General features: G+C 25.4%; 1 protein-coding gene and 1 long non-coding RNA gene across 6 annotated transcripts in view; one reads left to right on the top strand and one right to left on the bottom strand.

Moving 5' to 3' along the window:
* Positions 1 to 26,083, bottom strand: part of LOC122500997 — a 65,940-nt gene extending 39,857 nt beyond the window's left edge. Inside the window, exons 1-2 of the long non-coding RNA XR_006301531.1 lie at positions 25,816 to 26,083; positions 25,552 to 25,631 (exon numbers count right to left, since the gene is read on the bottom strand). This is a non-coding gene — a long non-coding RNA (uncharacterized LOC122500997). The remainder of the gene's footprint in view (positions 1 to 25,551; positions 25,632 to 25,815) is intronic.
* Positions 1 to 26,608, top strand: part of LOC122500993 (tyrosine-protein phosphatase Lar) — a 450,509-nt gene that overhangs the window by 46,262 nt on the left and 377,639 nt on the right. The window lies entirely within an intron of this gene.

The raw sequence follows: 26,608 nt of genomic DNA, 5'->3' as shown, positions 1-26,608 counted from the left end.
AATGTAATCAAATTGTATCAGTTTTTCCTTCTTTTTTTATTTGGTTTTTTTTTATTATTTTAATTTTCTTTCGAATTTGTTGAAAAATAAAAAAAAAACTATTTCTTTGTTTAGTTTCTTGCTATTTTTTATTTTTTTTTTAAAGTTGTTGAATACACAGTTTCTACTTCTTTCTCCAAATGTTTGTTACAACAACTTCAATTTCTTTTTCTTGTCTTTTATTTTGTATAGTTGATGCAAAAATTGAGTCAAGTTTCTACTTCACTTTATTTGGTTAATTACCATTTTTGTTTCTTTGTTCTCTTTCAAGTTGTTTCAAAATTTCATACAGTTTCTCCTTGTCTTTTTTTTATTGTACGTTGTTAAATTTTCTTTATTTTCTGTCGTTATTTTGAAGTTCTTTTTAATAGTCTCTACATGTCATTTTCAGTTTATTGATACTCTTATTTTTTTTTATTTTGCTCCACTTTTCTTTATTTTTCATTTTCTATCGATAGTCTTTGCCTATCTTCTTAGTTTTATTTCTTTTCACTTTTGTTTTATTTTTCTACTTCAAAACTTCAAACTTTGACATTGTTATATACTTTTAATTAGGATTTTTGATTAAATTTTGTTTTTTCGATTTAAAGTTAAGTTTTTTATTAAATTTAAACTGATTTCATTAGAGACAATAAGATATATACTGAAACATTATATTGTATTTTAAAATAAATAAATCCCGTCATTTTAAATCTTATTTATTTGATAGAGTGTCGTTAAAGTTTATACATCAAAGACGTATTCTGTATTATTTATGAGAATAGTAAAATTTTATTGCAAGTTGAGCGAGAAATGATCCAGTAGCTCTAAAATACCATAAACTTGTACATTTTGAATAAATGTATAAAAGAAAAGACTTATGAGTGTAAAATATATCTATCTAAGAGTAAACTGGGAGAATTGTTCGAATTTTCTACTATATAAATTAAAGGGAGTAATTTTATCCAACAGGTTCTTTTTTGTAAACTTTATTTTAAAAAAATGTTTCTGTTGGATAAATTTATTCCAATTATACACTAAAGAATATTAAAAAATATTTTCTAATTAAAGTTATATTATTTGCAGGAAAGTTTATTTTTATATTATTAAATAGCGGAGAAATTCTTGTATTTATAAAAATAGAATAATTTTTTTAACTTCTACTTTTTTTTATAGTTTTATCATTTTATAATCAGGGTTGACACGCTTTTGCTCTTTTTAAATTCCCTGACTTTTCCAGGTTAAAAAACGGAATTTTTCTAGGTTTTCAAAAGGAAAATTATTCAAAAACATCAATAACATATAAGTTTTAATTAAAACTTACTACTTTGTTACTGTAGCTTCTTCAAAAATTATTTTCATCGTTACGATTATTCATTTATAGAATTTTCAACTAAAATTCTAAGTCAATTTTTTAAAATAATTTATGAAAAAGTTCTTTGTGAATTTTCAAATTATTTTGAAATATTTAAATGAAATTAGATTTCAAGAATAAACATAATAACTTTAGAAAACAACAATTTTCCAGGATTTCGATCAAAATTTCCGACTTTTCCAAGTTTTTTCAAGGTTTAAAAAATTCCCTAACATTTCCAGGTTTCCAGTTTGCGTAGCAACCCTGATATAATATTTATAATATTTTACAAGCAAAAGTCTCCGTTTGTGAGAATTAGAAAGTATTATTCTCGATTTTCGCTTTATGGGTTAAATGATAAAAGTTCCTAAGAGTTGACCTTTTTTTTCTTGTCCTTCTTTTGCGCGCCCCCCCCCCTCCCCCCGACTGCAAAGTATAACGTTGTGTTTGAAACTTTTGTGGAAACGCGACGACACTATTTTCAGGCGAAGCGCAGAAAGAAAGAGGGATTTTTTACACGTCGTCGTCGTCTCATGAAGAAAAGACTTCATTCTTTTCTCAGTATTTTATAGAATCTTTTTAATATCAAAAAAATCGCAAAGTCAGTAATAAAAGTGCGGTAAATTATGAAAACTTATAACATTTACTATATGAGCAGGGGGAAAAAAAGGGTGTATGATAAGAACGATTATTACACAGAGACTACGAAATATATGTTCGGGCAACATTTTCGTGTGTCTAAATGACGAGGATCAAACTTGCCTTCTGTAGATAAATAGCTGAGATCCATCTTACTTCCCGAGTGGTTATAAATTATATTACGTAGATAGGTCGAAATGAGTGAGTACCCTAGGGTTCTATAGGGCATACAGTACTTACACGGACATGGTATCGTTGCACATGTACATACACATTTGCACATGTACGTACACATCTGCACATGTACATATGCACATGTACATACACATCTGCACATGTACATATGCACATATACATACACATATACATTCACATATGCACATAAACATGCACATATTCACATGTACACTTATGCACATATACACACATTTACACATATACATGATACATGTGGATAACACTTATATGTATAAGCAACAACCACGTACGGGTTAATCCAATTTTTCTTGCCTAAGGAAGATGACGTGTCACGTGTCATATGCTTGCCTTGTTATTGGCGATAATAACTTTAATGTTGTGTATAGGAGAAAAAGCATTGAAGCGTGGTTGTATGAAATAATAAACAGACCATAGTAGCAGCACGTGGAAAGTTGCCGTATCAGTCTTCATTTCAGTAAAAACGCTCCGACGTCTCGGAAGCATATTGAAAACGCGGCTCATGTGCCAAGCGCTTAAGGGGGATGGGTGCTGAGAGAGAGAGAGAGAGAGAAAAGAGAAAAAGAGAGTGAGAGAGGGAGCGTGGATTTTAACGGCGATAGAGTATATAAAGGAGAGAAAGGAGGCGATTTCTCCATGAAGGAAGATTCTGCAATCAAAAGGGGATCACGTAACCTTGAAGGATCGAAAATCTTTGGAAGTTGAGCAAACTTTATGATGCAGCTTACTTACAAACGAATGTTTGGCGTTGGGCTCTCACGGTATTGAGATATGTTCTTTTCTTTTTAATCTTTGCGCCTAGAATCGACTTTTTTTTAGTGATTTTTTTTTCTATTTAGTCGATCATATTGCTTTTGGTATGAAATTTAGATTTTTGTATTTGGTTTTAAATAAGTTTTTCAGGGTGATGAGTTCATTGAAATTATTAAGTTATTCTGAAATTATTTTTTTATTTTACTTTCCTTTCCGATTCTCTGTTTCTTTGTTCTTATGGATACATTAAAATTTCCCATACTTATGTTATGAATTTATTGTTCCATATTATTATTTATAGAAGAAAAAATTTCATTTTTGCTGGGAATCGAACTAATGAGCCTACTAGTCACAAAAGGCCGAGAAACAAACCATTTAACCACGCGCCTACAGACGATAATTCTTTCTACGGTCTCAATAATTCGAATCATTTACTGCTTTAGTAATTTTGTAATATAATTATTACTTAGTTGCTGTCTGATATATATTAATAATAACGAAAATGATAATGATAATTTAACAAGTTTTCCTAATAAGTGGTGAACCAGTGACTGTTTAGTACTGAGTTGAAATTTCCACCAGAGATATTTATTTATTTTTTTGACAATCACTTTTATACGAAGGAAATAACTGAAATTGTGTACCCCCCAACGTATATATATTGTGTACTCGATATCGTTTCAAAAGGATATATGATTTACATAAGTACGATATAGAATTTACATTGACACAAATATGAAATAATGATGAATATTGATTATTGTGGAGCGAGAAATTCCATAACTTAATTCTATGAATCAATAATGCTCCTAAATCTGAATTTGTAAATGATAAATCGACAGTAGTGATCTGTATTTTTGATTATTTTAGATATAATGAAATAGTTGAAATTCTATTATTATCTTATTGTAAATTTTTCTTTCTTGATAATAAAAATAAATTTATCGGTATTCTAATATTTTTACTTAATGCTTTACAGGAAATTTTTTAAATTTTATACCAATAAATTTTTCTTCAGAATCGAATTAAATTCAAAATGGTTGAGAAAAAAATATTTTAAATATTTTAATGATGAATAAATGCGTGAATAAATGTTACTAATCAATTAAATATGACGTGCTCCGACGAAAGGTACTTAAAAGGAAAAAATTTTGAGGTTATGTTTGTACTTTTCGGAAAGAAAATACACAAAGTGGATCAACTCTAAATATAAACCACTGATGTTTAAATGTTCATTACATCCAAAGAAAATTAATAAAATCTGATTTTAGTTTCACATAGTTAATTAGAAATTTTTAATTAAGGTAAAAATAACGCAAACATAACCTTAAAGTGATTTGCTTTTTAGGTATCTTTATTCAGAGCGCTTCACATATATAATAAAAATGATTAATAGTAGCAATAAATGAAAGATCCATACAATCAATAATATTAATATTAATAACAATAATAATAAAAATAATAATAATAATAATAATAATAATAATAATAATAATAATAATAATAATAATAATAATAATAATAAAAGGAAAACAATTTGTTTCTGTTTGTTAATAAAGTATAGAATTTAAAATACAGTTATAGGTATAATAGAGTAAATAAAAAAATAATAAATAAATAAAAAGAAATATAAATATAAGCAGATTAATTATTAAATTATTGAATTAAAAAAACAAATAAATACAAAATAAAACAATGTAAATGGAATATATACTAACAACGACCATAAAATAACATTATAATAATAAATATTATAATAATAAATAACAACATAGAAATTTTAAAATAGCAAAAAAAAATTGTTTTTCCGTGATCAATAAATATATAAAGAAGAAAGTTCTGTCAGAAGCATCGAGTGAAGCCCTGTTCATTTAGTCTTTATGAGTCCATCTTTTCTCATTTAATTAACCAATGGCAGTAAATCAGCTTTCGATATTAAAAACTTTTCAAACCTTCGACGGCTTTTCGATCGACTAATTTTCTCTCTGCCCTTTTTTTCCTTCCGTACCTTTCCTCTCCTCTCCTCTACACCCCTCCCCCCTTCCTAACCAACTACCCATCCATCCCCTTACTCACATATATCCCCGCAAGCGAAGATGGTTAAAAAATGACTCTCTAGAAACGACTCAGCAAATATAACTTTTTTTACGACATTTTAATAGATCTATAAAATTTTCTTTTTTTACTTAATTTAAAAAAAATGTTTAAAAAGTAATTTTAAGAAGAAGAAGAAAAAGGTTATATGTGTTTAGTGTATTTTATAACTAGCGTTTTTTTCAAAGTTTTATATTTCATTCAATATGAAGCAGAAAGTAATTTCAGATATTAATTTAATATCTGAGCACAAAAAAAACCGTATGGAAAATTTTTTATTGTTTTTTTTTTTTAAATGAAGTTGTATTTTAATTTACGTGATGTATTAGTTTCAGTATATATACCTGGCGGTTTAAATTTGCAATTTTGAAAATCGATGAAACCATATCAATATAGTTTCATCAATTTTCAAAATTGCAAACTCGTATTTAATCACATTTATATTATTTACTTTTTAAATTTGGTTTAGTAAAAATGTTTACTAATTTCAATTAGTGACTCAATTTTTGCTTTTGAATTAGTAAATTTTACTAAACAATTAGTAAAAATTTACTATAATTATTAGTAAAATTTACTAGTTCAAAATCAAAAAATCAGTCTCTAATGCAAATTAGAAAACATTTTTATACACCGAAAAAAAAATATTCTTGTTTTAAGAGGACAATTCCTCTTCTAAAATCCTCTTACATTTTATTCTTGAATTAAGAATATTACTCTTCATTGGAGACTATTCCTCTAATTTTAAGAGGAATTACTCTTAAGTGGAGAATAATCCTCTTAAAATAAGAGGACATTTTTTGAGCCATATACAAGAGGAAAATATGCATTGAAATAAGAGGAATCCTCTTAAAACAAGAATATTTTTTTTTCAGTGTACTAATTCAAATTTAGAGAGTATTATTATAATTATATTATTATATATAATATAAATATAATTATATTGTAAAATATAATATAATTATAAAATATAATATAATTATAAAATTATAATTATTATTATAATTGTAATTATAATTTATAATTATAAAATATAATTATTTTATAATTTCAACGTAAGCGTTAAAATATATTTTAGTAAACGAAAAAAATGTGTATTTGTATTTAATATTGACTTTAATTGTTTTGATGTGAATGCGAATAAATTTTTTTAACGTGAATTATATGTAGATATACATATAGGAGTTATTGTCTGCCGTTTATATATATAGGAATATATCACGGCAGGCCTAAAACGAAAGGGCGGGCAAGAGAGCAACAGGCTGTCGTGACGCACATAAATCGCGAGTCAAGAACGACTATAGGATGGTTGGTGTGAGGGAGAGGGTGAGGAAGACACTTCTGACTTCCGGTTAGACGTGTCAACCTCTTAAGGACAACTCGACCGTAATCTGTTCTTTTTTTGGACACATTGGGAAAAGTCATGAGCGAAAATACTTTTTGAATTGCTTGTATAAATGAAGATTTATTAAAATATTCCCTCTAATTTATCAAAAAAAAAGTTTGTTTCCAAAAAGATTAGTATTTAAAAGAATTTATTCAATACTCTCCAAAGAAGGAAAGTTACAAAAAAAAAATTTGACGCTTTTTATTAGGAAATTATTCCTAATTATTGAATTCAAATTAAAGAAAGAAAAATTAATTTCTAATAAATAATCTAATAAAATACCGGCCCCAGTTTTCTAATAAAATATTAACATAATTAATAATAACAGTTTCTCTTAATTAATTTAAGAATAAAAAGTAATTTTGATCATTTTTGTATTTTTTGTTACTCCCTAAATTTGGATTAGAAAAAATGTTTACTAACTTGAGTTAGTGAATGACTTTCTGCTTTAAAATTAGTAAATTTTACTAATAAGTTGATAATTTAATTACTAATAAATTGAAAGCAAAAAATTCTCTTTCACAGAAAACTTTTGTTTACAACAATAACTACCTACTCTGGCAAAAATTTAATTAATTAATCTTGAAATTTGAATTAGTAAAAATGTTTACTGATTTGTATTACTAACAGACTTTTTGTTTTTGAATTAGTACATTTTACTAATAAAAATTATTATTATTAATAATAATTAGAAGTTATTATTATTAATAATAATTAGAAATTATTATTTATTAATAGTAAAATTTACTAATTCAAAATAAAAAAAGGCAGTCAATAATTCAAATTATCAAACATTTTTTCCAATTTAAATTTAGAGAGTAATTTCTGAAATTTTTGCTAGAGTAATTATTGTGGTTTATAAAAGTTTTCTGTAAAAGAGAAATTTTTTTTTTTGCTTTCAATTTTATTAGAAAGGATGTGTGTTTTTCTTCTCTTTTTTTTGAGTACATTTTATATTGCGGCTGATAGTTTATTAGATTTCATAAATCCTCCTTAAAATATTGCACCATTAAAGAACCAAGTCTATTCGCAGACTTTACTAAGGCGGGCAGAAATTCATTAACCTTTCATAAATTCTTTCTGAGATACAGTTTTTTTTATTTTTTGTTACCATTTCGCGAAAGTTGCATTACGTTGTAAATTGGCATTTTGTCTTTTTTAAACTACAGATGAAATTTTAAATCTTTTATTTAACAAAAAAAAAATGTAATTTTGTGTCAAATAGTTAAGAAGAGAAATTTTTCGAATTTATATTAATATTATAGTTTAATTTAATATTATATAATTTATAATATAAATTTAGAGACAATGAGTCATATATTTATTTCCTTAAGAAATTAATGTATATTCGGTAAAATAAATGTTTGTTGTCTACATTTTCAATCTTCATAAAAAGAAAGTTGCGAAAAGGAGGAAAAGAAAAACAATTGTGCTTCACATAAACTAAGAAAAATAGGACGTAATAAGTCCCCTTTCTTCTTTTTTGCACAGTGAGCAATAATTTTCCGTCTAGTAATTTTTTTTCCCCCTGTTTCCACTCTCCACGTTAATATATTTATTTTGTCTTTACGTTTACAAAAAAAAAAAAAATAAAAAATTGCGCATAAATTTAATTGCTAAACACGTTTCTGTATAATTATTAATTTTGTCTTTCCTCATGTACACAAACTACATTATTTATATTTGAAGTACGTTGATTACAGTTCTCTATTTTTTTTAAGTAGTCCCCTGTTTTGTAAACTTTTTTCTTTTTTTTTTTTGCGAATAAAAATTATTAAAATTCAAAAAAGTGTCTCTTTCTTCTCGAGGGAAAAAAATTTCAATTTTCGTAAAATTAGGAAATACTTTATATTTCACATTAATTGTGCTTGGGAATATAAAATTATTCTCTCTGCTTTCTCTTTGTTTTAGACTTTTAGTGGGGTAAAAAAATGTACTGTAAAGAAACGTAATTATACTGAAAGAAAAATTGTGTATCTCATTTGTGACTGGAATTATTAAATTTACCCACTTTGAATATTGATTGTCATTCTAATTTTCTCTCTATAGGAGATAATATAAATTATATTTATAAAATTATAAGTTATTAAATTATATATTTTTTTAACATTTTATTTGATATTTTTAAAAAATTCCCCTTCTTTATTTTTAATTAATAATTATTATCAATCAAATTAATTGTAATTAAGTGGAAAATTTTTTATATTTTCATCTTTAAATTTATCTTATTTTTCACCTTTTGACACAATTCGTATATTTTATTTATTCATTTTTTTTAATATTAAAATATTTTAAAATTAAACCACTGGGGCTTTTAATTTTACATTTCGAGAGATTATTTTCAGATGATGAATTTACCAGATTTGAAAGTTTAGTTTATTTTTAGAAAATTATTAATAAGTTTCATTTCTGTCACTCAAATGAATGTGAAATATTTAAATAGATTTTTGAATGGAATATGTTAATATCCGAAAATGGAATTTATTTCACACTAAGAAACTTGTTGAAAAATATTAATCAAAAATTGAAAAGTTAGCATTTTCAGGAGCCAAAAATGCCATTTTAATTTTAATCATCTTTATACATATCTAAATGTGAATTTATAGAGAAATTCTATTTGTAAATAGTTGTTTTAAATTTAGCGATTTGAAAAATTTATTTCATTTAAAGTTATATATTGGACGATCATTTTCCCTTGGCATCAGTCTTTTTGGCCTAGCAAAAGGAAACCTAAATGAAGGGATGAGAATTCAAGCGTATGTTGCAGGGTTGCGAATGAACGGTTGAATGTTTGCATTCGCGTAAACGATTCCTCTAGTTTGAGCGTTGGGAGAAAGAGAGAGAGAGAGAGAGAGAGAGAAGAGAGTATGAGCATAGCACTGGGATGGGAGTCGATTCGAACTAGATTAAAAGCACTCGTTAACATGTAACGGCGTTTTCCAACGTTGCGAGTTACCGGTTTGCGGTGATCATTTGTTAAACTCTTTTTATCCACACTTTTTTAATGATTACTGATATATAAGTATCGATTCCAACCACTTGAGACTTTTGAGAATTGTCAAAAAAAAAAAAAAATTTTTTCCTCTCTGTAAATAGAAAATAATTTATATTAATTTTCCCTCCCCTCAAAAAAAAAAGAAAGTTCATATTTAAAGTTAATTTCACAGGAAAAATTTGAAATTATTCTCCAAATGTTAAACGACATAAAACGTGGAGCCACCTACGAGGGTAAAATTTGTTTTATTTTCTATTTACACTTTATTAAAAATTAGTTAAAAAAATAACTATAATGACACTTCTTTCGTTGAAAAAGCCACTAGTGCTACTGTTTCTTAAACAGATTTTAAATATCAATTAATTTAGTGAAGAAATTATAATTCTAAGACTCAAAAAATTAAAGAGGATAAAAATATTGAAAAGGAAAGTAAATTCAAAATTCAAATCCGTTTATATTAATTGCCATACTCTCTGAATTTGATTATAAATAATAATAGAATTACGAATATTGACAAACATCTTGAGAATCAATATGGAGATGCTACTCTCCACCTGCGAACGCCAAGGGCACCGCTAGATGGCGGTTTGGTGGATAATAATTTCATAATCAAAATTTAAAAAATTCACTTCTTAAGTAAATAATTAATTATTATTGTTTATATTTTCAAATAATTTTAATATATTTCTTCGCAAGAATTCAATTATTTTCATAAATAATTAATAATAACATTTTTCGGAAGAATTCAATTATTTGTATATAAAATTAAATAGTACAAATTTTTGCAAAAATTCAATTATTTTCAAGAAAATGTTAATAAAATTTCACGAAAGAATTCAATTTTTTTTCTCAAATTTTAATAAATCCTTCGAAACAATTCAATTATTTTTATAAATAGTAAAATTCTTCTCAGGAATTCAATTATTTTCAATACAATTTTAATAAACTTCAATAATCAAATATTTAATCATAATTATTGACAGACACGATTATTTTAAAAAGTTAAAAAAAAATTCTTTGTTTAATTCAATTATTTTCAAAATTTTCAATTAAAATTATTTAAAAAACTACATTATTTTCAACAAAAAAAAACTTTAAAAAATTCTTCAAAAAAATTTATTTATTTATAAAAAGTCTAATAAAATTGTTCAATAGAGTTTAATTTTCTGTAAATATTTTTAATAAAATTTTAATAGTAAAATTATTAATAACCTACAATTATTAACAAAATCGATAGGTTATATTCAATAAATTAAAGAAATTTTTTTAAAGAATTCAATTATTGTCAAAATCTATTCAAAATTTCAAAATTTATTCTTCGAAAGAATTTAATTATTTTCTATATTTTAATCAAATTTCTTAAATGAATTAAATTATTTTAAAAAATTGTAATAAAATTCGGATAAGAATTTAATTATTTTCTAAAAATTTTAATAAAATTCAATAATTAAATGTTTAATGTCAATTATTAAGAAACAAGATTATTGTAAAAATGGAAAAGAAATTGTTTATAAAATTCAGTAATTTCATCAAAATTATTTTCATATTCAATTATTATCTAAAATTTTAACTAAAATTCATTTTCAAATCGATTTTTATTACAAAATTCTACCAGAATTAAATTATTTAAATACAAAAGTAAATTATTTATTGAATAATTGAATGTTTCTTAAAATTTAACTCTTATAAAAAATTTTATTACCAAATTTTTAACTAATTGAATTCTTCTGACGAATTTTAATAAATTTTTTTAATAATAATTACACTCATCGAGGAATTCGATTAAAATTGTATTAAAAATAATTTAAATTCTGCGATGAGTTTTATTATTTATGAAAACAATTGAATTATTGAGAAAAACTTACAATTTGTAAATAAATTGAATACCTGTGAAATTTTTATTATTTATGAAAATAATTAAATTATGTTTGCGTAAAATTTTATTAAAATGTTTTTTAAATAACTGATTTCTTTTCGGTAGTATTATTAAAGTAGTCGAGAAGTTGACGAGATTTTTTTTTCAATTTTGAACATAATTGAATTTTGTGATAAGAATTTTATTACTTTTGAAAGTAATATAATTTCTCCAATCATTTGTAACTTTTTGAAAATTCAATTTTTTATAGTGTTTTTAACTAAAATTCTTCTATAAATCCATTATTTTTAATAATTAATTAAATATATGTTGACAAATTTAACTAATTTTAGAATATTTTGAATTACTAACATTTTTCAAAAATTTAAGTTCTATAAAATTTCTAATGAAATTCATTGAAAATTAAAATTTTATAAAATTTCAAATTAAAACCTTTTGAAGTTCATTTATTTATGAAAATTATAAACGCAACTATTACTATTACTATTACTTTTACTATAATTACTGTTATTATTATTATTATAAAAGTAGAAATAAATAATATTAGCAATAATAAAAGAATAAATAAAAAGAAATGTCATTTTGGAAAAAAATTTGCAAAAATCATAAATATATGAAAATGAACTAATTTGCAAAAATAGTTGAGTTTCATTTGACTTTAATTGGTCGCTGTATGCATGCATAAAAATGGTGGAAGATGATGAAGAAGTTGGCGAGCGAACGAGCGGAGAGAGCGCTATTGGATTTTCTGCTGTAATTTTCTGCAGCTTCGTCCCAAGAAAATGTTTATTCATAAAGCGACTCGAATGTGCGAGTATACGATTGTCCGACTGTATTCGCTCACGATATGACCCTTTTTTTTAAAACCCCCTTCATATCACTCTAATCTCACGATAATAAGGGTAACTTTTATTCCGCTTGTTTAAATTGCTATTTCGCTTCCCTGCGACCCCCCCCCCTCTCTTTTTCCCAGAGAGAAAACAAAGTCTTCAAAGATACATTATCGTCACATTTCTTAAAATATTTCTTTGTGGTGCCTTCATTCACGAGAAAAATGAAAGAAATTTCTTCATTTCCAGGAAACAATTTTTTTTTTTTTTTTTTGCTGCAATTTTTTTTCCAAACCATTGGATATAGTTTATTTAAAATTTACCCCGAATAAAGTTGAAATTATAACGAATATTTTTTTATTAAAAAAAAAAACCAACACAAAAAATTTTATTATAAAAAATGAAAATGTTTCATAAAATCTCTTATATTATATTAAGTTGAAGAACGACCGACCGACCGACCGACCGACCGACCCTAGCCGTATATATATATGTATATCTTTTAAAAATAATATTAACACAAATGTATACATATTCACAAATCACACATGCGCAGTAGTGTTCTGTCAATGTTACGCATGCGCAGTAGTGTTCTGCCAATATTACGCATGCGCAGTAGTGTTCTGTCAATATTACGCATGCGCAGTAGTGTTCTGCCAATGTTACGCATGCGCAGTAGTGTTCTGCCAATATTACGCATGCGCAGTAGTGTTCTGTTAATGTTACGCATGCGCAGTAGTGTTCTGTTAATGTTACGCATGCGCAGTAGTGTTCTGTAAATGTTACGCATGCGCAGTAGTGTTCTGCCAATATTACGCATGCGCAGTAGTGTTCTGTCAATATTACGCATGCGCAGTAGTGTTCTATCACTGTTACGCATGCGCAGTAGTGTTCTGCCAATATTACGCATGCGCAGTAGTGTTCTGTCAATATTACGCATGCGCAGTAGTGTTCTATCACTGTTACGCATGCGCAGTAGTTTTCTATCAATGTCATGCATGCGCAGTAGTGTTTTGCCAATATTACGCATGCGCAGTAGTGTTCTGTCAATGTAACGGATGCGCAGTAGTGTTCTATTAATATTACGCATGCGCAGTAGTGTTCTGTCAATATTACGCATGCGCAGTAGTGTTCTATCACTGTTACGCATGCGCAGTAGTGTTCTGCCAATATTACGCATGCGCAGTAGTGTTCTGCCAATATTACGCATGCGCAGTAGTGTTCTGCCAATATTAAGCATGCGCAGTAGTGTTCTGCCAATATTAAGCATGCGCAGTAGTGTTCTGTCAATATTACGCATGCGCAGTAGTGTTCTGTCAATGTTACGCATGCGCAGTAGTGTTCTGTCAATATTACGCATGCGCAGTAGTGTTCTGTCAATGTTACGGATGCGCAGTAGTGTTCTATTAATATTACGCATGCGCAGTAGTGTTCTATTATTATTACGCATGGCCAGTAGTAATTAATTAATTAATTAATTAATTAATTAACTATTCTTAAAAATTTTAATAAAATTCTTTGAAAGAATCCTATTATTTTCTAAAATTTTAATAAATCCTTCGAAATATTTCAATTATTTTTATAAGCTTAGTAAAATTCATCGTAAGAAACAAATTATTTTTCATAAAAAATAAAATTCTTCTCTAGAATTCAATTATTTTAAATACAATAATTATTAACAAATTCGATTGTATTCAATAAACTGAAGAAATTTTTCAAAAGAATTTAATTATTTCCTAAAAATCCTCTATCTCTTATATATTATATTAAGTTGAAGAACGACCGACCGACCGACCGACCCTAGCCGTATATATATGTATATCTTTTAAAAATAATATTAACACAAATGTATACATATTCACAATGTCACGCATGCGCAGTAGTGTTCTGTCAATGTTACGCATGCGCAGTAGTGTTCTGTCAATGTTACGCATGCGCAGTAGTGTTCTATTACTGTTACGCATGCGCAGTAGTGTTCTGTCAATATTACACATGCGCAGTAGTGTTCTATCACTGTTACGCATGCGCAGTAGTGTTCTGTCAATATTACACATGCGCAGTAGTGTTCTGACAATATTACACATGCGCAGTAGTGTTCTATTAGTGCCACGCATGCGCAGTAGTGTTCTGTCAATATTACACATGCGCAGTAGTGTTCTGTCAATATTAGGCATGCGCAGTAGTGTTCTGTCAATATTACGCATGCGCAGTAGTGTTCTGTCAATATTACGCATGCGCAGTAGTGTTCTTTAAATATCAGGCATGCGCAGTAGTGTTCTATGAATATCAGGCATGCGCAGTAGTGTTCTATCAATGTCAGGCATGCGCACTATTGTTCTATGAATGTCAGGCATGCGCAGTAGTGTTCTATCAATGTGAGGAATGCGCAGTAGTGTTCTATGAATATCAGGCATGCGCAGTAGTGTTCTATGAATATCAAGCATGCGCGCATAACACCCACACATGTATACTCACACATATACACTAATCACATGTACATGTATACTCACACATGTTCATAAATTACATACACATGTATACTGCTCATATGCAGATATAAACTCCTACATATACACAAATCACATATATGTATAGATTTAATAAACGATTGATAATATAAATTGTTGAATTTTTTAAGGTTCGTTGATGCACGTAGTGTCTGTTGAAATTTTTTTAAATATACGTAAATACCTCACTCGCTAATGCTGCGCTGTCTGTGTTGTAATGGAACTTATTTATTTACTTGTGTATTTACTTATTTATTTCAGGGTTGCCACAAGACATCGATTTTAAAATTCCATGACTTTTCCAGGTTTTCCAGACCATTTCTTAAAAAATTCCAAACCAGAAATAAAATTGTTTTGGTATGTTTTTAGCTAATTACGACAAAAAGTATAAAATCCTTTAAGTAAATTGTTAACAAAATAAGTTATTAATTTTTAATTTCATTATTAACAAAAAATTAAGTTAAAATTTGTAAGGTTATTTGAGATACGCTCCGAAGAAAGATGAGGAGCAAATCTTTTTAAATTTAAAAATTTAGTTAAGTTTAGAATTTTTCACAATTATTAAACCAGTATTTTAAAAAGCATTTTAATAACATTTTATGAAACTGAAGTTACCTACGTTTATTCAATGACAATTTTTTCTTTGCTAATTATTTATTTTAATGTTAGAAGCCTTTTAAAAAATTTTAAAAGATCGAAGTCGGGGAAATTATTAATTTTGATTTTTTACACAGATTTTCGAAAAATCCATATATTATTTAAACAAAATTATTATTTCCTCACCTCATAAGCAATTTTTTCTTTTACAAATTATTTATTTTAATGTGACAAGTCATTTAAAAAAATTGTAAGAGGATCTAAGGAAGGCAAGGAAATTAGTGATTTTTAATTATTTTTTCGTAGATTTTCCAAATATCCCGAAATTTTAACTAAATTATTATTTCCTTGCTTCAGAAGCAATTTTTTTCGATTGCAATTTTTTAAAGGGCTTCTTACATTAAAAAACAATTAGCAAAAGAAAAAATTTTCATTGCATAAAAGTTGGTAGCTTCAGTTTCATAACATTTTGGGGTTTCTAAAATGTAATAATTTAAAAATTATTTAAAGGAAGATAAAGACCAAAAGAAACTAAAATTTAGAAATGCCATATTGATTTCAATTGTAAGCACTAAATTTAAAATCAAAAAGTTGTATGTCAACTTGAAAACTTGAAATTTTTACGACTCAAATACAAAAAATTGAGCTTTTAGTATCAGGCTTTATAAAATTCCCTGACAATTCCAGATTTTTCAGGTTTTCCATGACTGAAAAAAAATTCTATGACAATTCCGGGTTTCCCAGGTTTTCCAGGTCCGTGGCAACCCTGTATTTGTTTGGCAGACATCAACAATAATTTTTTAAATGGATAATCAGTGAAAAATGACTTATATTTCTGTAAGTTAGTGTTTCACTTCGATCCGCGAATTTCATTTTTTCGAGCGATTATTTGGTTATCGTCTTTGGTTTTCAAACGATCATCTTGTTTATTCTTTTGTTAATTGTCAAATCGTATCGTCTAATTTTCTAATTGTCATCGACCGAACTTCTCGACTGCTTCTCGACTTTCCCATAACTGACAACTAAAAATAATACAATAATAACCTATTTTTTGAAAAAAATCGATATCCAAAAACATTTAAATTCTTTTTTATTAATTCTATTAAAAACTAAAATTAAATTCATTTTAGTGAATTAAAATTATTATATCAAGTTAAAAATTAATTCAAGGTGTCTAGTGAATTATTATTTTTAAATTCCCGGACCAAAAATAAATATTCCCGGATTGATTTTTTAAAACAGCAATTACTATAAAATTTAAATATTAATACTTTTAATAAAGAAATTTTTAAGAAAATCAATTTTAAAAAGTCAATAGACATCTTTATTTAGAGAAATATATATAATATTACTTGTTATATATTACTTAATAAATCTATAACATTGTAATAGTTGGATCTAAATTTAAAATTAACCTACTTTTTTATTTTTCTATTAGTTGGGCTTTTTTGCGGAGTATTATTATTATTTTTAATTGTGTATTTAAATAATAAAAATTAAAAATAATTATTTTTAATTTTTATTATTAAAAAAAAAAGTTGTCTGTTCATTGAACAAGACCTACATGTCTTATAGTATTTTGGCCCCCTGAATACGAATATGAAGTCAGAATTGCTCCATCACCCTCTGTTTTCTTTTAAATCGAAAAAACTACCCTTAAGTCTAAAATTCAAGAATTAAAGTAAAAAAAAATAAAAACACGGCTTTCTTCGGAGTAGAAGAATATATTTATGCGTTTTCTTCTTTCAACAACTCAAATAATGTCAAAATTGCTCCACCACCCCTACTTTTTTTTAAATCGAAGAAAGTACCCTTAAATCTAAAATTCAAGAACTAAAGTGAAAAAAAATGAAATAACCGGTTTTCTTCGGAGTAGAAGAATATATTTATGCGTTTTCTTCTTTCAACAACAAATAATGATAAATTAACTCTGATTCTGCTTTTTAGTTATGAGAACAAAAATAAAGGAACGTATGCTTTTGTCTAAAACTAATTGTTTTTATTGTTGTTAGTATACTCTGGGTTCATACTTAAAGGGGTAGTTTTTTCAATATAAATCAATAAGAGGGTGATGAAGCAATGCTGATGCTTTTTTAAAAAGTACATAAATATATTCTTCTACTTTGGAAAAAACCTGTTATATCATTTTTTACTATAATTCTTGAATTTTAGATTTAAGGGCAGGGGGTGATGGAGCAATTTCGTCATTATTTCTAAATTGTTGAAAGAAAAAAACGCATAAATATATTTTTCGACTTCGCAAAAAAACTGGTTATTTCATTCTTTGACTTTAGTTCTTGAATTTTAGATTTAAGGGTAGTTTCTCCCATTTAAAAGAAACAGGGGTGGTGGAGCAATTTTGACATTATTTCTGAGAGGTTAAAGGAAGAAAACGCATAAATATATTCTTCTACTCCTAAGAAAACCGGTTATTTCATATTTTTTTACTTTAGTTCTTGAATTTTAGATTTAAGGGTAGTTTCTCCCATTTAAAAAAACAGGGGTGGTGGAGCAATTTTGACAATATTTCTGAGTGGTTGAAGGAAGAAAACGCATAAATATATTCTTCTACTTCGCAAAAAAGTGGTTATTTCATTCTTTGACTTTAGTTCTTGAATTTTAGATTTAAGGGTAGTTTCTCCTATTTAAAAAAACAGGGGTGGTGGAGCAATTTTGACATTATTTGAGTTGTTTAAAGAAGAAAACGCACAAATATATTCTTCTACTCCGAAGAAAGCCGTGTTTTTATTTTTTTTTACTTTAATTCTTGAATTTTAGACTTAAGGGTAGTTTTTTCGATTTAAAAAAAACAGAGGGTGCTGGAGCAATTCTGACTTCATATTCGTATTCAGGGGGCCAAAATACTATAAGACATGTAGGTCTTGTTCAATGAACAGACAACTTTTTTTTTGTGTGCCTGTGATTGTAATCATGCCTAAATTAAAAAAATTTAACATTTTTAGGTATAAAATAATTTTTTAATAAACATTAATAAAAATTTAGTTTTCTAAACATTATTCAAAAGTAGACGAAAGAACAAAGTTTTGTCCTCTTGATGTAATTTTTCTAAATTCAATAGATTAAGTTATAGATAATTAAAAATAAGTATACTTAGATTTCTTTGAATAATTTTTTAACACAATTAAATTTTTCAAATATGTCTACAATAGAAACCTTTTTGAATAGTTGAAATTGTGCAAAATTTAATTGAAAATAATTAATTTATTTCAAGTATTTTGTTACAATTTTTTGAAGAATTTTAATTGCAAATTTTGAAAATAATTGAATTATCAAAAATTTAAAAAAAATTTTTAAAGGTAAATTAGGATATAAGAATTATTTTAAGAAATTCAATTATTTTCGAAAAATAACATTATAATATTTTTAAAAACTAATATTATTAGAATTTTTTTATAGTAATTTTTTAAGATTTAATTATCTTCGAATAATGTAAATAAACATTTATGAAAATTTACTTCAATAAGACGAGCGAACATGACAGCTTGGTTATCAAAACAAAAAGAAAATCGTTTTTTGTTCGTTTCTCGGATCGTGTTGCTCGAATGAAACACTACTGTAAGTGTAATTTTCAACTGACTTTTAGTAAAATTATTTGTTTGACAGAAATTTACAATATTAATAAATAAATCACAATAAAATAATAATCAGTGAAGAATGACTGATATTTTAGTACTTTTCAACTGATTTTCAGTAAAATTCCACTGATTATGAATCCAAAGTCACTTTTTAAAAATACAAAATGGCGAATCCAGGATAGCGGACGAAAATGAAAGGTTTAGTAAGAGAATACGTAAAAATAACATTTCGTATAATGTACAATGACATTTTTTGTAAATGTCACTTCATAATTTTTGTCTTATTACACAATGATTTTAAATAAAATAATTTATATTTTTATAAATATTAATAATTTTTTACATTTTCTAACCACTATAAGGTTTTAATTTTGTAAATGTTCAAATTCTGGTTTAGAAAGAAAAATTTATATTATTATACAACTATATTGTCTAGACTTGCAAAAACCCAAAGTCTAGACTTTGTTGTAACAATATTGTTACAATATATATTGTAACAATATTGGTGACGGTGACATGCGTAAGAATAGTGCAGTAAAAATTTCAAAAAAACACCCTGATCATTACCTACAGAAAATCCTATTAGTAAGAAAAGAATGGACGTATCTTCGCCCTTTTCTTACTAATTATTCAGAGAATCAGGCTAACATTCAAAATCTAACCTTCTAAGTTTAGTTATTTCAAAAAAATTATTTTATTGATTCAAATAAATATTTATTTTAATTAAAAACTATGCATTATTTAATCAAGTAATTTTTATAATTGATTTAAAGCAATATTTATTAAATTAAATTATTCTATTTAATTGACTTAAGTAATTTGTATTTGGTTCAAATAACTATTTAATAGATACCATAAATTAAAATATTTATGTCCAGTAAATATTTACTTAGTTCAAATAAAAAAAAAAAAAATAAGTAAAAACTAATAAGTTTAAATACAACCGAACGAGCGTTAGCGAGTGAGGTATATGTTGCTAGTTATGATAAAAGGGAAAAAGTTTGACTCTGAAACGAGCTCTGAAATGTATTTTGAAAATGTAGAATTTTTTTCTATTGAATTGTAGGTACGTTATTTCATAATGTAAATTTTTAAGTTTTAATTAAATGGATAATTTGTTTCGGGTGGGGGGAAAAAATGGAATATTGGAAAATATATCTTCGATAGTTTTAATTATCGAATTCAATAGAGGAAATTAATTATATCAATATAAAAGAGATTATATACTATTTCAGATGTAGTTAAAATTTATTTTCTGAAATTGAAAAGCTTTTTTCGCGGATATCATTATTCGTGGTTATATGAGAGTGAGGATGGGAAGTGACGCTGGGAATGAACTACTCCCTCCCTCCCTCCCTCCCTCCCTCTCTCTCTCTCTCTCTCTCTCTCTCTCTCTCTCTCTCTCTCTCTCTCTCTCTCTCTCTCTCTCTCTCTCTCTCTCTCTCTCTCTCTCTCTTTCTCTCATTTATGTAAAGACGTAATTGAGTGTCTCGTGTGTATTTCTTCTCTATTGAAAACGATTTTCCCTGTTTTTTTTTCTCAATATGCTAATTAATTTGAGGTTAATGAAATATGTTTGTATATATATGCAAGTCGTTGAAAATAAATATTAATTAGAATCTGAAGTTTATTTCTCTTTCTTATAAATTGTAATCTCATATAATCAGTGGGTTGGAAATTTGTTGATGCGCTGGCCTTTCATCCTTTCTGGAACTCGTTTTTTTTATTTTATTTTTTTTTATTCTTTTTTTTCACTTTTTGAACTTCCCTTGGCTTTATTTAAGAATTCCACCCTACTCGACTGCCTCGTTTCTGGTTGTTATCTTTTGTCCGGGAGAAAGAGAGAAGAATGAGTGGAACAAGCGAGGCGAGAGAAAGAAAATGAGAGATGGTATGAGACACTCCCGGGGATTTATCATTGAACTAGTACGCTACAACGGACACGTTATTAAATTAAGTTTTGTGCGACTTACGGTTTAAAGTTATTGCACAAAATTGAAAAGAAAAGTTTATTCTTTGTCAGATGTATATATATATATATATATATATATATATATATATATATATATATATATATATATATATATATATAGACAGACAGACAATCGAGAAAAGAAGAGAAAATGATTAATTTTAGATAAACGGAAATATTTGTTTTCTCGTAAAATATATATTTTATTTACACACGAATTACTTGATCTATTGTATCATTTTTTTTTTTTTTTTGCATACTGAATTTTTTTTCCATTCATTTTTTGTCTCTGAAATTAAAATTGACAGTGTGTTGTGTATTATGTTTTAAATAATAATTTTTATAGTTATTAATGAGGAAATTATTGTTTGGGCTAATGGTGAAAAATTAACTTTAATTTTCAACTTCTATATAAAATGGAGAGTGAGAGAGAGAGAGAAAGACGAATAATTATACTTAAACAAATAAACTCGTGTTGAGTTTAACCGTGCAGAATTAACGGCATAGAATTTTCTTGCTCTTCACGATTTATACTAGAGCGTAGTAATTGCATTACGAATTCCACATTTCCAGATGCGATGCATCGCTCTTTTTATATGAAGATTTTACGTCCGAAAATAAAACATTCGCAAATGAACTAGGAAGTAAATATAACTTTTCTTCTTATTTGTTGAAATTTTTTTTCTCTTCCCTCTCTCTCACTCTCTGTATTGTTCAATATAAGCGTATATAATTATTTTGCATAAAGTTTTTAAAAAGACTAATTAGATGGTTTTATTATTTTCTTTTGTACATTTTATATGAAAAGAAGATAGTTAAAAAATTTTTTCGTTGTCAAAAATATAATGAGATAAGTGGATTTCTATTTGATGTCAGACTTTTTCGACTTTTTTTTTTTACTATTTTCAAAAAAAGATTCTTTTTGACTTATTTTCGAAAACAGTGACTATTTTGAATTTTCTTACTTATGCAAGAGAATGCTAATCTTTCCGTATAAAATGCTACTTATTTTTATGAATGAAAAAAAAATAGTTCAGTTATAGTTGAAATTTAGAAAAAAAAACTGAATTTTTGTATTTTAATAATTGAATTCTCGAAATACTTTCTGAAAATTATATAAAATAATTGATTTGGTGAAAATTTTTAATTAAAAATTCTGAAAATTGAATTTTGGAAGAGTTGTAATAGAAATATTTGAAAACAATTAAATTACAAAATTCTGAACAATTCAGTTTTCAAAAAGTTTGATATGAAATTTTTTTTAAATTAGTTGCATTTTTTTAAATATAAAATTAAATGAAAAATATTTAAATAGTGGATATTTCGTGAAATCAAATTGAAAAAAATTGAATTTAACGTGAAATTACATTTTATCTTTTAAAAAATTCAATTTTTAGAGAATTTTCAAAAAGAAAATAATTTATTTCCAAAATGATTTGAGAAAATAATAATTAAATATTGAAAGAGTTGTAGTTGAAATTTTAAGAAATAATTAAATTTCAAAAGTTTTCAAATTGAAATTTCTGAAAACATGAATTTTTAATAATTTTAATTAAAAATTCTAAACAGCTTTGACAAATTTTGATTCAAATTTTTTTTAAAATTAGTTATTTATTAGTAATTTTTTTTTAATTATCGAACACATATATATAATTGAAAAATTTTCGAATAATTAGAAGTTCGTATAATTGAATTGAAAACAATTAAATTTTAGGCTTATTTTAACTAAACTTGTTTTTAAACAATTGAATTTTTGGAAAACATTCTGAAAATTATTTAAAATAATTTATTTAAAGATAAATTTTAATTGATAATTCTGAAAATGGAATTTTTGAAGAGTTTTTAATACAGAAATTTTTTTAAACAATGAAATTTCAAAATTCTGAATAATTCATGTGCAATTGAAAAATTTTCAAATGTTCAAAATTTCGTAAAATTAAATTAAAACCAATTGAATTTTAGAAGATTTTAAACTAAACTTTCATTTTATTATTTTTACTAATTAATAATTTTCAAAGAACTTTCTTAAAATTATAAAAAAAATAATTAAAAATTTATGAAGATTTCAATTGATGTAGAAGTTTAATTATATTTAAAATTTTAAATATTTATTATTATCATTAAACTTTTGAGTTGAATATTAAATTAATTAATAAATTAAACTCTTGTGTAGAAACAATGTTTAAATAGATTTAAATATTTATTCAATAAGTTTATTAAATTTTTGATATAATTATAATTAAATTCAAAAATTTTTAAACCTTAGTTTTTTGATAAATTTTAATTAAAATTTTTTAAGGATAATTGAATTCTCAATAGTAATTAATTGAAAAATTGTTTCTACAAATTTTTTTTAAATCCTTTTCTTGAAGAAGTATGTAAAAAAATTTGAAAATAATTGAATTTCACAAAAACTTATAATAGAAGTTATTATAAAAGTAAGGGAAAAAGTTAAAAACTTTTCTGGAAATCAGAAAAAAATCAGAAAAATATGAATAAATTAATAATTTTATAAAAGTCCTGAATAAAAATAAACGACTTTTTCGATTTTCTCTGTAATTTGAATTGACTAAGACAACATTTTTTTTAGGTTTTAAAGTCGATCCAAGGCGTAAATATCTGTATAATTTTACAGAATTTAGATAATTTTGATTTTAACGAAATCTTTTCTTTTTGAGTTAAATGTCATTTGAATATTTTTTTTCAGATTGCTTTTAAATAAATATTTTTACAAAACAGATGTTTTTTAGTTGAAAAGATATCCTCTTTTGTATGAAGATTACAACATGACTTTAGTGCTAACGATAATATTCACTGTGAGAATCCCAGCGCGAGTGCAATAATTACGAAGGCAAATATTTGATCCCAACACGCTATACGTGTGTCTGTTCTTACTTCGAAAATGAAGGGCCTGCTTGTGCATAGTTTAGATGCAAGCAAGCACTATCTCAATATTGTTGAATTAAAGGAAACAAAATTTCCGTTTGTGGGTGAAACGACTGTTAAACTATTTTACTTTATTTATTTATTCTTTTCTTTAAATAAATATTTAACAAAATACAAAACTTAATTATCATTTATTAAAAAATTTCAATTATAGTAAAAATTATTCGCGAATGTAATTTTTATTAAATTTTTAATTAACGCTTTGATTTTTTTTTAATTTACAAAGAGACAATAGTTGCCTGTAAAAATTCTTTGAAACGTAACATTCTTTCAAAAGATGAGATAAAAATTAAATTCGTTGTGGATAATTTAAAAAAAAAATTGTCACATATTCTTCTATTATTAAAAAGTGGTTTTTGTTGGGTAAATCTAGTTTTCAAATTGCATTATTTATCAACAGAATTTTTAAACAAAATTCATTTTTATCATCCACCATTCTTATCAGCATTGCGTCAACGGTATTTTAACTTTTATTTATTTTTTTTTTTTTTGAATTTTTATGATATTTTTAACAACCTTTTAGTCGTTGACTGTACAATAAATAAATAAATTGTCGTTATTTTTGCCGAACGTGTATTAACATACTAAATAAAAAAAAAACATTCCCAAATTGTAAATTGACGAATTTTTATAATAAATCAGTAAATAAAACAAGTAAAATAAATAACTAATTAAAGAAATAAAAATAAAACAATAGAAATTTCATATAGAACAGAAAGAGAAAAATGAAAAGCATATTATTAACAAATAAAATTGACAGTAGAATAAATAACCAACAAAAGAGTAAAGTATAAAAAACTGCTTTTAAATTAAAAAATTGAATGAAAGCCAATAAACAAAATAATCAACAAAGCAAATAACCAAATTATAACAGTAAACGAAAATAATAAAATATCAATAATTATCATGAGAAAAATAAATAAATTAAAAAGCAAAATAAATAACTAATAAGACAAAAAATAAAGAAATTTAAATTAAAAGAAAAATATATATTTGTTTGCTTTAAATCTTTAAATAAAAAAGTAGTGTAAATATTTAAATTAATAAATAAAACAAATAACTAATAAAGCAGACAAAAAAATTCAATTTTAAATAAAATTCCAATCTTATATTAAATAGTAAATAAGATGAATGATAAAACAAATAAAAGTAAACAAATTTTAATATTAAATTAAAAAATAATAATTGTGTTTTCATAAATAATTTTAATTTAAATCGAAAATAGTATCAATTTTAAAAAACTTCTGTATCTCAATATACACAAACAAACTTTAAATTAAAAAATAATAAATATATTTTTGCTGCTGTATTTCTGGGTTAATTAATAAACAGTTTCAATATTTAATTTGACATAAAAGACTTATAATTAAACTGGTGAGAAAATTTTAATTTCAAATAAAAGCCGAATCTGAATAAATTAAATAAATAATTAACAAGACAAGCAGAAATAGAAAAATAAAATAAAAACTAATAAATACATTATGCAGTACCAAAGATTAATAAAAAATAAGAAAAAGAATCGTAAATGAAAAATTTAATAAAACTTTCAGAAAAAATTGAGAAGAATTATTAATTCTAAATATGAAAACTCTATTTCAAAATATTCAAAGTATTTCAGTTCAATATATTTTTAATGATTCTTTGCATGGAAAAGAAAAATTTTCCTTTTAACGTAAAATTTCTTTTGAAGGAAAATTTTTCTAAATAGACATTTAGCCTGCGTCTGTCAATAAGTGAAAAAGTTAATTAAAAAATAGTAAGTGAAAGAACTTACCTTTTTATGAAAAGTAGATTGAAAACAATTTTTTGGAATATTATTTTCTTGACAATATAACGATGACAGAAATGTCCCATCTTCATATGTTGTTATTTTTAGAATTTCCGGAAAATGGAAACAATATAGGCACATATGAGAAATTAATTATTATAAAATTTTTTTTTTTTAAATAAATTAATTTCACGACTTTTAAAAAAATCAAGTAGCGTGAAAGTAAATGAATGGGAATGATGATAATAATAATAATAATAATAATACTACCACGAGAGACTATATTTATGTTGATTGTGGGGTAATGTATGCACGAGAAAATTGTCCCGTCGACCTCGTGGTTGCGTTTTCTCGACGAATCGTTTCTGATGATACCAGGCGGACAAACATCGGAATAGAACTGCGATACGTTGGACTATCGTGGCTTTTAACCCCCCCTCTTCAGACATCCCTTTTGCGCGTCCGAAAACGCATGCGTCATTTTGAAACACCGAAATCACCCCCCTCCTTCTTCTTCTATTCCATGTGGATCGTGACTCACGCCCCCTTTCAAGAACCTTTTCGCCAGTGGCGTTTTGAATTTTCATTTTCTTCTGAATATATTGTTAGATTGAAAAATTATTTTTTCTATAGCAAAAATAATTTTTAAATTTTGACTTTAGTATTTCGTAAATAAATAGCAAAAATTATTTTTTTTTTCTTATAAATTTATTAAATTTGATAATTATTTTTGCTATTTGTATTTAGTGTTTACTATTGTTAATACAAATAGCAAAAATAATTTTGGTGTCACTAAAAAAAGAAGAAGAAGAAATAGAAGAGGAAAATTATTTTTGAATTAGAAATGAAATAGAGGAGGAAAATTTTGTAAATTTTGTGCCTACTTTTTTCTGTAGTGTTTCTTCATGCAAAACTTAATATTTAGAAATGATAATAAAAAAAAACTTTTGAAATTCAATTTCCAATCCTTTGAGAGGTTTATATGAATGCAGATTTTTCGGACTCAAGGGGTTGAAATACTTTTTTAATGTCAATTTTTTTTCCTATGGCAATGTCCGGAAGA

The sequence above is a fragment of the Leptopilina heterotoma genome, unplaced genomic scaffold, assembly GCF_015476425.1.
Source record: "Leptopilina heterotoma isolate Lh14 unplaced genomic scaffold, ASM1547642v1 Lhet_197, whole genome shotgun sequence".
NCBI lineage: Eukaryota > Metazoa > Arthropoda > Insecta > Hymenoptera > Figitidae > Leptopilina > Leptopilina heterotoma.
The sequence above is the reverse complement of the archived record's forward strand: the minus strand, read 5'-3'. Positions and strand labels throughout refer to the sequence as shown.